The following is an 11,486-nucleotide window of genomic DNA, read 5'->3' as shown; positions in this document are numbered from 1 at the left end:
TGGGCGGCGGGGAGCGTTCGGCCCTGCTAGGCCGGGGCACCGGGCGGAGGAGAGAGGCTCGGGCGTTGCGGACGGGGCAGCGCGGCCCGGCGGCCACGGGTCCCACCGGTGCTCCAGCGGCTCCAGTGGGCTGCTCCCACGGGCGCGGCGCGGCGCTGGCACCGGCCCCCGTGTGCCAGCGACCCGGTGCCCCAGCTCCCCGTGCGCACAGCCTGCCCCCGCTCCCCAGCGCACGCCGATCCCCGGCGCGCACCCGCTCCCCGGCGCACACCCGCTGTCGCCCCAGTTCCCCAGCGCACCCCGGTTGCTCCAGCCCCGCGGCTGTCCCGGTTCCCCGGTGCGCACCGGCGGCCCCCGCCGGGCGGCCCCGCGCATGCGCAGCGCGGCGGCGCTGTCCCTTCAGCACCACCTGGACCCGGGACCCGCCGGGAGCCGCCGCGGCCGGTGAGCGACCCCCCGGCCCCGCCAGACACACAGACACACACCCCCCGCCCGGCCCCCCAAGCCCCCCGCCCGGCCCCGCCGCTCTTCCGGCGGACTCTGCCGTCCTCTCCCCGCCCGCAAGGGCCGAGGGACCCCCGGGAAAGGCCGGTCCCGGAGGCTCACGGTTCTGACGGCCCCCCTCGACCGGCAGCCGCTGGGTCCCCCGCTCCTCCGCCGGTACTGGGCTGCCCACGCCCCTCCCCCCCCCCCCCGGGACGGGACGGCACTGCCCGCCCGCCGCCCCCAACCCGCATCCCTCCAGCCCGCCAAGACGCGCCCCCGCCAGTGCCCCGCCTGCCCCCGCAGCCCCGGGGAGCGGGCCGGGTCCGTCCCCTTGCCGAGCCCCCGCGGAGAAGCGGCCCGGGGTCCTGCCGGTGCAGTTGCCATAACGACTGCCTGCAGGGCTCCCGCAGAAAGAGGCTCTGCCGCCGCCCCGCCGCCGGTTCGCGGGGCAGGGACACCCGTTGATCCGGCACGCCAACTGACGCACACCTCAGAGCTGGCCCTGGACGGGTGATCCCGGCCCTGGCTCGGATCTGAGCCCCGCCACCTCAGGCAGCGTCAAGCTGCTGATCGCTGTTGGCAACAGGCTCTATAAAAAGACCCACCTGGCAAAAGAGCGAGGCCCACACACAGTGAACGAGTCCCAGATTCCCTGGAACAAGTCCCAGGTTCCTTGGAAAGCAATGACCTGCCTATGCACCCTGGCCTGCTCATTCCCTCCCAAAGTGGAGGCTGGTTTAGGGAAAGATCATCTTACCCCAGTGCCTGTTCTCTGGGGGTAGCTACCCACGCTACCTGGCTGCCCCAGACATGTGGCACCCACCCCTTGAGGGTCCCAGTGGCTCCCTGAGTTAGCACAGTGCTTTTCTCATTTATAGAAGGACAAATGAGGCAGGGATTTTCAATTTTCTAAAGGAGCTGAGAACACCCCCAACCATGGCCTGGGACAGCCCTTCCTTCCCCTGCAGTGGGGGCGCAGAAAGCTCTGGGAGCACTGATCCTGCTTCTAGACCAGGAGGGTTCATTTTGCCCTCAGAACGTTTCAGCCTTGTGCTCACCCTGCTCCTGGTTCCTGCTGCGAACTAGAAGTGTGGCCTCTGGCAGGGAGTCCCTTAGTGTTGTTCCTGTAAGTGGATGACTCTGGATCTGGCTACAAGGAGGCTTTCTGAAATAGTGGCCTTGGTCTAGATAGGAGGTAAGGGAGCACCAGCGAGCAAGGGAGCACAACGCTCAGTTACAGTGGGACTTCAATTAAGGGTTTCTGTGCCAAAACAGACCTGGCTGGGAGCCCCCAGCTTGTGTCGAGTCCTTGCTCAGAGAAGCTGTCTTGTGGATTGCTTGTTATCCTTCATGAGAAACACATGTGCTGGGCTGGCAAGTGGGACCTGCTTTGCTCCCACACCAATGTCTGTTTATGTTTTTCATTTCATCTAATCCAGCTGGGCTGACTGAGTCACTTCCCCAGGAGATTACTCGGAGCAGGGCTCGGAGCAGGGCTGAGAGTCAGCCCAGATAGAACAGGGAGCTTGGGAGGCACTGATACAGCAGAGGCAGAAGTGAGACCCAGCTGTGTTTGTTTGGCCTCTGTTGCAACCCAACCTTCTCCTGGTTTGTGGCTGCAAAAGCTTGGCCCTGACTATGGAGAAGGTGAAGACTCTCCTACCTTTCATATCCAGTGCCAACACAGAGCCTCAAGAGCTGGTTAGTGCAGGGCCATCTCCGCTGAGCTACTCATGGGACCGTTCAGGAATCTCACCTAATACAGCTCACTCCTGCCTGCTTGCAGGGCAGCAGTCGCTGTGCCAGGACTGGGGTGCTGCAGCCTCTCAGGCAGCGCTGGCTCTCTTCCAGTTGCAGCCCTCAGGGTCAGCATTGCCCTGGGAAGCAATGAACGGCTTTCAGACCCCACAGCCTGAAAACAGGTTCCCTAACACAACACCACAGCGGATGGTGTGGGGTGTTTGCTCTGACAAACCTCTTCAGCCCCTAAGCTTAGTGCAGTCCTAAGTTTGCTGTCTCAGCATTTAAGGGAGTGCAAGCAAGATGGGGAAGAGCAGGGTGAACATGCCAGCTATGTCAGGGCACAGCAAGGGTGGCTGCTCCTGAAAGGGCAGGGGCCTCACCAGGCAGAGACCAGGCACTCAACACCTGGCCAGTGCCCGGTGAGGGCAACCAGGGTCAGACACAGCCCTGTGATCAACAGGCAAGGCCATGGTGGTGGGTGGGGCAGGGCTGAGGTCCAGTCAGAACATCAACCCACAGGGGAGCATTCAGATCAACAGAGCCCATAGTCTAGCATAAGAACAACTAAACTAAGCTAGAGACTGATTTACAGCACTAGAGCATCACTCAAGAAAAAATAAGAGCCCCAGGCTGAGCTTAGAGTCCCTGGGCCTATGGGCAGGAGTGGTGGAGGCTCCAGGTGAGGCTGGTTAGGGCCACTAAAGTTTATTAGTGCCCTCAGGGCCCTGAGAAGCTGTTGGTCTGTGTGGGAGTTAGTAGGTGAGTTTGAGATTATGGCCACTGAGATGTATGTGCTGTGTACTGGGAGTCATGGCTAGTTCCTAACTGTGAAATACTTAGACTATTCTCTTTCTTCTCCACAGTTTGGTTGCAGAGAGAGCATCAGAGCCTGTTACTGCACTGTAGGGGTGTATACTGAGACACAGCTTTACGCCGTCAGGATGTCCAGTGGAGCTAGCAACCTAGGACTGCACCAATGGTAAGGGTCCTGAACCAGTACCCTTCTTGTGCTCATGTCTGTAATGTTTTCCTATACGCAGAGTGGCTGTGGTATGGCTGTACAGCACTGTAGTGCAGGCTTGGGTGGTGTTATCCACCGCAGCTTAGCAATGAAGGGACATCTTGAAGGACCAGAGCTTTGTTCTGCTTTGGTATCTCAGTCAAGAGCTGCAGCAAGTTTCTGCCTTTCTAGTAGTACATGCTTTGCCTAAGGTAGGTCTGCATTTTTCTCAAGAGGTGCCTGTAAGCTTCCTTTCTGAGTTTCAGTTAGTTGTGTGTTTCTAGTTGAGCCTTAATATGGCAAACTGGTCTGCCAAAATAGCTTCCTGAGTCAGTCCTGATGTCAGGGAGGCCCCTTAAGACCTTGCTAGTCAAGCAGTAGGATGAGGGCAGACCTTGGGCAAAGACCTTCCTGCTATAAGCTTGGATAACTGCCAGTTTCTAGATTTTAAACAGGATGTGGGAAAAATTATCGCAACTGCTCCTGTAAGACCAACTGATTCTCTTAATTTATCTTCTAAAAGGAAATAGAAAGGGCTGTGTTCCTGTTCATATGCAGGTCTACTGGTGTCTGTAAGTGCTATGAGCTCAGGGATGAGCCTGGTGAAGATGGGTTGTGAGAGTGGCTAAATGGAGCTGACAAGCACTTATGTGAACCCAGCTGGCCTGGCTTCAGTGCATGTCCTGTGAGCTCCATGGCATGGTGTGTGCCTGCTGTCCTTCAGGCAGCCCCAGCTCCTGGCTTAGAGGGTGCCCTTTGCAAGATCAACGAGCTTAGCCTTGGAGGTGCTTCCCTTTCAAGGGAGAGCTGCATCTATCATGACTCACCAGGCACATGCCCATTTCTTCTGTTTTGTCCGCTCATAAGATGTTGTTTTGGACCAAGCGCCTCTGAATCTGCCTGTTCCCAGAAGCAATGCTGGGCTGTGACACCTGCGGTGCTCGCAGGGCAACTGGGGAAGTGTTGTATGGGGCTGACCACAGGTCCCTTCAAGGAGCAGGAACGCTGCTCAGTCCCATGGCTCTGCAGTTATCTTGGTGAACACTGACCTCCTCTGAGGGAAAGCAGGGCTCCTGCGTCAGGCCTTGAGCGGATCCATAGTGACGAGAGACCAGGCTGAGCCCTGGCGGGGAGGAAGCAGATTAGCTCACAACTGCTGCTGCAGCTTTCTTGCATCTTCCTTAGAAACATATGGTGCTGGCTGCTCTTGGGGCCAGGGCACGGCCTCGGGTCTGGTCCTGCTGGCGTCTTCATCCTCCTGAACATCTCCCTGAAGTGAAGAGACTTCAGCCAGCTCCACTGCTGTGAGGTGCCTAGCTGTACATTTGGAGAGTCTAGAGGAGCAGTTTGGTCTTGACCCCATCTTTTGGAAAGCAGGGGTGAGGTTTAGGGAATTGGGGCCAGAAAGGAGGGAGCCTTGTTGTTTGAAGAGCCGACCTTGAGTCAGCTAAAGCCTGGACTCCTATCAGAGGTGCTCCTAAATTTGCTGGCTGATCTTGGGCGAGTCTCCCACACCTGTGACCATTGACTTCCCCTTGCATTGAAAATGCAGTTCTTTCCATGCTATTGCCATGTCAAAGGTGAATTAAGAGGTTGGCTGGGTTTCCTCAAGCCTGCTGGGGTCCTTGGAGGCTGGTGCTGTGGGAGGGTACGACTTATCCTTAGGAGATTGGTATGGTGCCAAGCCAACCCTAACCTGTTGTCCTTATCTCCTCGTGTGATGGCTTGGCACCTTGCTGGCTAAATACCTTTAGCCTGGCGATGATTTGGGGGACATGTCCTTTACAGTTTTCCACTAGTCTCAAGTGGGGCAAGAGGCAAGGTCATTTCAAGCACACCCGTAACTCTGCAATGTTACCACCTTAAGATGTGAGATATGGCTGCGTGCAGTACCCCAGAAGTTGGGTAAATTCTCTCAATGCTGTTTTCCCTTGGACTCTCACCAGGATCTTTCAAAGGATCTGCCTCCATGTTCTCTCTGGCTGCAGGATAACTCTGACACCCTCCACCGCTCTTGGGGTTGGAGTGGACCACAGCTGGACTTCTTGGTTGCATGACAGAAGGTGTTGAGCTCACAGGGCAAACTCTGCTCTTAGTGAGTGCTGAGATTGCACAGTGCCACCAGGAGCCACTCTTAAGCTGGTGAAATGAGAACCTGTGCCTTCCGTTGAACTCTTCCCTATACATGCCACCTTCCCCTTTCTGTTTTTGAGAAGAGAATCTGATGATACAGTCAGGGCTAAAAAAAAAAATAAGTAGAAGTAAAGCAAGGACAAGCTGTGTAAATCAGAGTTGGAAGAGGAACATGCATGAGGACCTCCTAGCTACACCCAAATGCAGGGCTGTTCTGCAGCATCTCCCTCATAAATCCACTCTTCCCAAGCTTTCAGTGTGTCCTTTGCATGTGTCTTCACAAATCTCCATGTTGTCAGGTTTTGCTCAGTTTTCTCACTGTGCTTGTAATTACTCCTCCTTAACTGACCCTCTAGGGTTTCCACATCTTTTATACAATTCTGTATGTGACCACATCCTCCCTGTGCTGGACCAGGCTGTGTGCCTGGGGCTTCTGGTCTCTCTTCCACATAAGATACTTCCTGTATTCATTGCTCTTACTCCTCCTTGTACCTTTCCCCATGTGTGTCTTGAGGCTGAAGGTGGGGGAAGGGATCATATCTTCCTGTTGCAGAGATTAGCTGGAGAGCAGATCTAAAGATCTGCGCTGCAGCACAAGCTGTGTCCTGAAGGCCACACCAGAGAACTGGTGATTTGGGCGGTTTCAGACTAAATTTCTCTTCAGTGCAGTGACTCACTGCAGTGGGGTCTGAGTGACCTGCTGGCACCCAGGAAGCTCTGTCCTCAACACAGAGCACACCCCACCAGTCAGAAATCTCCCCACTGCTTTCCTTCAAGACCATCTTTTCCCTGAGTATCTTTTTACCAAAAGATACTCCCACACAATTGTTCCCCTAACTGCTGTGTAGGGAGATTATTTATGGCTCAAGCTGCACTGAGGCCCCACCTCCCACGTCCCCAGGACAGGTTTTACCACGCTGGCATTTTTGCCTTCATCCTGACTGAGCGATGCAGGTGCAGGGGGAAGACTGCTTGCTGCGCTGGTGCTGCCCAGGGCTGGGACAGGCTCAGGGGATTTCTGGAGCAGCAGGTGTTCCTGGGGCATTACAGAAATATTTTGCTACAGCTCACTTTGAGGCCCAGCATACAGCTTTTACTGCATCCTCCCTGCGCTTCTTCCAAGCCTGTGTCCCTCCTGCAGGAGGGAGCTGGGACAGTGGGGAGGACACTGGCAGTCGGGCAGGTGGCAGCTGTCCCTCGCATAGACTGTAGTCTGCACGGGCTCATCTCTCTGGTAAGATGTTTTGAAGTCTGCCTCCTCTTCCAGCGTGCCGTTCGCCCTGAAAAATGCTGCTGTGGTCCCATGTGCCCGCCCCATGCCAGGGAGCTGCAAGAGGCACAGGACAGCATGGGTGTGCTCTCCCCGGACCCAGGTCTGGGCAGAAGCCTGAGGTTTGGGCAGGGGGCCAGGCAGCTTCTCCAGTGCTGCCTTTTTGCCCTGAGTAAGCTGTAAAGCAGCATTAGTATAACAGGCTGTCAAGGAAGGGTATTTTCACCATTTATCCTTAACCACCAGCCTGGTGGAATAATAGGTAAATGCATCAGCCCTTTAGAGACTTGGCTTATACTGCTGGCTTTTTTTAATACATAGCTAAGATGTGGTTGGGTGTTGGCACTGGAGGTCAAAGGCATTAATTAGAGGCATGTAGTTAAGCCTAGGCCCTGAAGAAACACATGCAACCTAATCGGTTGCCCCAGAGCCCTCAATGCAGAGATGAGGGGAGTTCAGCTTCCCTTGCCCTAACTGGCACCTGTCATCTCCTGCGGAAATTGAGTTGCTATTTACATGGTGCTTCCAGTAAGCTGGGTGAGGAACACCCACCTGCTGACAGAGCGACTGCCCACACCTGCAGGACTATGCTGTGCCCTGAGGCCAAAGCACGGCCCCACTGATTTTGGCAGCAGGGTGTCAGAGTATGGCCCTTGTGCCCTTTGCAGTGCCTGAAGCACAGGCTGTGCAGAAGGAAATGGCTCTGACAACCCTCCCTGTGCTTGGGGGAGCAGCCCAGAGGTGCACCAGGGTGTTTGCTCCAAGTGCAGCTGCAGGAGAAGCTGTCGGGCCATGAGTGGTTGTGCCAGGAGAAGGAAAGCAGTGTCTGTATGTCTGCAAGAACTGGTAGCCAAGAGGGCTCAGGGACCACTCAGTGGGAAGCAAATGCGAGGACGCCGCTGCTCTTGTCCTGCATCCACTTGCTTGGGGGAGCAAATGTGTTGCAAGGGCCAAAAAGTCATGCAGATACTCACTGCAGAGCCAGGCTTGGAAACCTTGGTGCTTGCCACCAGGCGCTGCACCTGCATGGTCCAGCTGTGCATATGACTTTCTAGAGACCACCAGGTGCAGTCTGTGGGCCTCAGGACAGGCTGCCGATCAGCAGTGTGTGACTACTGGAGCTCACTGGGGAAGGAGCCCTTGCCTACCACTCCCCATCCAAATGTCATCTGGATATGTACAGCTGCCAGGACGATATGACATACAACATAACTTCCAAGCAAGGAGTTCCTCATTGTCCTGCCCTGGTGACACCCACAGCCTTGGGAGGAAGTGGTGTTGCAGGCTTGTCAAGATGAGCAAGGGCAATGCTGGCTATAGTTAGAAAGAAAACTGGAAGCTGCCTGTGGCTGGTGGAGACCAGGAGGCTGAAAGGGATGACATGGAACTGGGTGGACTCTCATGCAGGAAGGATGTGGCACCTGCAGGCAAAGACTGGAGGTGCTGAAGTGACCAAGTGACAGTAAAGAGGGCTTCCTAGTGCACAGCACTCCTGGCACTGTAGTGAAACTCCCACTGGGTTGGAGCTGTGGGGTAGAGCATGGGAGACTCCACCTGGCTGCTTCTCTGTCACCTGCCAGAGAGGTCCCCTGCTCCTTCCTGCCCCTCTTCAGCGGGGGAGGGACTCACAGCAGGGATGGGCTTTGGGAGCTAAATCCTGATCCAGCCAGGCTTATGTCAGTGCTGGCCCAACCCACGGATGTGGGCACATATCCTTCAGGAGTTACAGGGCAGCTGGAAGGTGAGTGGGATATGGAGCGGAGAGGGGTAGGGAAAGCAACAGCTACTGTGGGGGAAACACATGTGGTTTGGAAGTAAATGTGTTTTCTGTAGATGGCCGGATCTCCAGCCAGGGTGGCAGGAGAAGACCTCTCCCCCGCCCCTTGCAGCTCTCCACGGGGCTGCCTGCAGGTGCTGGGAAGGTGCAGACATGCCTTGTCCTGGTATGGACACACTGGGAAAGCTCTGAGCTCTTCCACTTGGTTAAATTTGTTGTTCTGGCTGCGGCTTAGAGAAAAGCCTTCCCGCTCCCCACCCTTTTGCCATCAAGAAGCTGCTGAAGGAATCAGGTCGTTGATCCTGCAGCAGTGAGGCCCCTAATTAGCTGAGCTTTTCAGAGTCTGCTGGGAAAGCTGGCTTGTGTGCGAGGCAGCTCAGGGACCTGCTGTCCCCAGCGTGGGGGAGAGGGTCCCTGTGCAGGCAGGAGCCTGGAGAAGGGGAGAGAAAATGGCAGTGCTTCAATGCATTAAATATGAGGAGAGCCTGCTGAGCCTTCTGCTTTCTCCCCACCTCGCTGTGCCTGGGAGGGGAGAAGGGGACATACTTTCTGGGTGACAGTGAGGATGAGCAGGCATGGAGCTGGGCTCACTGCAGGTGGGGAAAGCAGCAAGGAGGGGCAGCTCCTCTTGCAGGCATGGCGTGCATGTGAGGCCCCAGCTCCCCTGTGCCTCTCCTCTTGCACGCATTTAATAACAATTGCTGGGCTGGGTAATAAAGTGCTGTTTAATAGCAAATCGATCTGGCAGCCTGGACGGGCAGGGAGCGCTGGCTGCCAGCCCCAGTGGCTGCTGTGGGCAGCACAGCGGCTGGTGGCGCTGCCACAGCATCTCTTGCCTTGGCACCCGGCTGCCCCATACCGGCTCTGCTCGCACCTGCCTCCGGTGCTGGCAGAGCCCCGGGGTGGGATGCAAAGGATGAAGGTTTTTTCCCCTTGTAGCTTGAAGTGGTTTCCTGAGGCTGGGGTGGCATTTCCCATCCTTTGGGTGGCTGGTGACACAGCAGTGTTGGATCCCTGGTGGCCTGGGACACCGTGGTACCTGTGTGCTGTGGTGTGCTTGGGGTGAGACAGCCCCCCCCTCCCCGCGAGAGACGAGTCCCCAGCATGGGCTCTGCTCCCCAGGGCAAGGGTCAGCAGTTTGCTGGGGGTGGCTGGTGTCCCAGGACACAGCAGGTTTTGTTGCCTTGTCCTGGATGTCTCCACGCGGTGGTGGGGCTTGGGGGCATGCCGTGCTCTGCGGCCCGGGGCGCAGCATGCAGGGCCACGCAGCTCGTGCGTGAGGACACGTGCCCACGGTCACGCAGGAACATGCAGCGGGGACACGCCACGCACGGTGATGTGCACACCGGGGCACAGGAACGTGTGCGGTGCTACAGACGGGGACAGGGGGACGCGCACCCCGGGGCCGGAGCGCGTCCGGCCGCCCCTCGCTTCGCGTGTGCCGGTGCCGCGGGGCGGGGCGCGGCCCCCGGCGAGGGTTTCCCATTGGCTGCCCGGGCTGTCAGCGGGGAGGAGTGACAGGCCCGGGCCGGGATTAGCGCGGCAGGGAGCGGCGGGCTGGGGCCGGTGGCACCGCACCGCACCGCACCGCGTCGGTCCGCGCCCGTGCCCGTGCCCGTGCCCGTGCCCGCGCCCGCGGCAGCGCGGAGCAGCGGGATGCGGCGGCGGCGCTGCCGGTAAGGCGCGGGGAGGGGAGTGGGGCGCGGCGGGGGGAGGCCGGAGCGGGGAAACTTGCGGCAGTTGTTGCGGGGGCCGGGGCGGCTCTGAGCCCTCCCGGCGGCGATGAGCGGCGGGCGGCGGCACCAGGCTGCGGTGGCACCGGTGGGCGCTCGGCGGGGCCGGGGCAGGTGCGGGGGAAGGGGCGCGGGGCCCCTGCCCGGGCGGGGGGAGCCCGGCCGGGGCGCGGCGGGCGGCTCCGCTGGGGGAGTGGGGGGCTCCGCCGGCCCCCCCCGGCCGGGGGGGGCTCCCGCCTCATCCGGATGGATGTCACATCCACTCAGGGCTGATCCCGCCGGGACGGGAGGTGCCGGGCGGGGGGGGCCGGGGAGGGAAGGGCAGGCTCAGCCCCATCTCGGAGAGTGGCCACGTCCCCCGACATCCCTTCGGGAAGGAGCCACGAACGCGTCCCACAGCCCTAGGGCCGCCGGGCACCCTTCCTTGGTCACCAACGCACCCCGAAACCCCCCTCGTGTCCCTGCAGAGTGGCAGAGGCACCTCCTGGGGCCACCCTGCCCCAGCTCTGTCAGAGGGCCCCACTCCCACAGACTGGTTTCTCCCATCCCCTGGCACCGGGGCTGGCGGCAGTACCGTGCCCGGCACACAGATACTGCCCACCGTGCGAATTCAGCCCCCACCCCTGCACCTCTTGCATCCCTCCCATTGCATTCCTGTCCCGTTCCCCTTGCACCACCCCCAGCTCCTGCGCGTTGTCCCCCCGCACCCCAGGCGTGGGTGTGCTCTTCCCTCGCAGCGTAAGCGGTTCCTGCCGTCTGCTGCCTTCACCCCGCATCCCCCCGCAAGCGTCTGTGCAGGGGGATGTAACCATCCCCTGTTGCACTGGGTACAGCTCAAAGCAAGGGCCGGGAAAAAAACCCTGGACATCCCCTCAGCTGCTAAGAAGGGACAGCCAGGAGGAGCAAGTTTCTTGTATGTATGAGACATTTTATTGAACAAATGAAATCCCCCGCTGACACGCAGCTCCTAGCTATCACACTGCAGCTCCCCAGCTTTTTCTCTTTGAAATCGTGCCCTGGGCTGCCCGGGCAGGCTCCCTGTAAGCTTTCCTTTGCAAGACTTCTCCTGCCTGCAGGCAGCAGGGCCAGGAAGGCTCCCTCCAGCCCAACTGGTGCCTTACAGCCCAACCCATTCATCACAGTGATTTAAAGAGCACCAGTTTAATTCACAGTTTAAATCAGCAAGCAGGAAGCCTTAGCTCCATCATTTATTTTTTTGATCTCTGTTTCATTCGTGCTTTTTACCTTTCAGTATTAAAGAAGAGCTCGCTCCGCTGGATGGTGGAGCTATCCGGCTTTGGTGGCTTGTAGGCAGGCATGGCCTTTACTCTGAATTTGATAATT

Source organism: Phalacrocorax carbo, chromosome 12, assembly GCF_963921805.1.
Source record: "Phalacrocorax carbo chromosome 12, bPhaCar2.1, whole genome shotgun sequence".
NCBI lineage: Eukaryota > Metazoa > Chordata > Aves > Suliformes > Phalacrocoracidae > Phalacrocorax > Phalacrocorax carbo.
The sequence above is the reverse complement of the archived record's forward strand: the minus strand, read 5'-3'. Positions refer to the sequence as shown.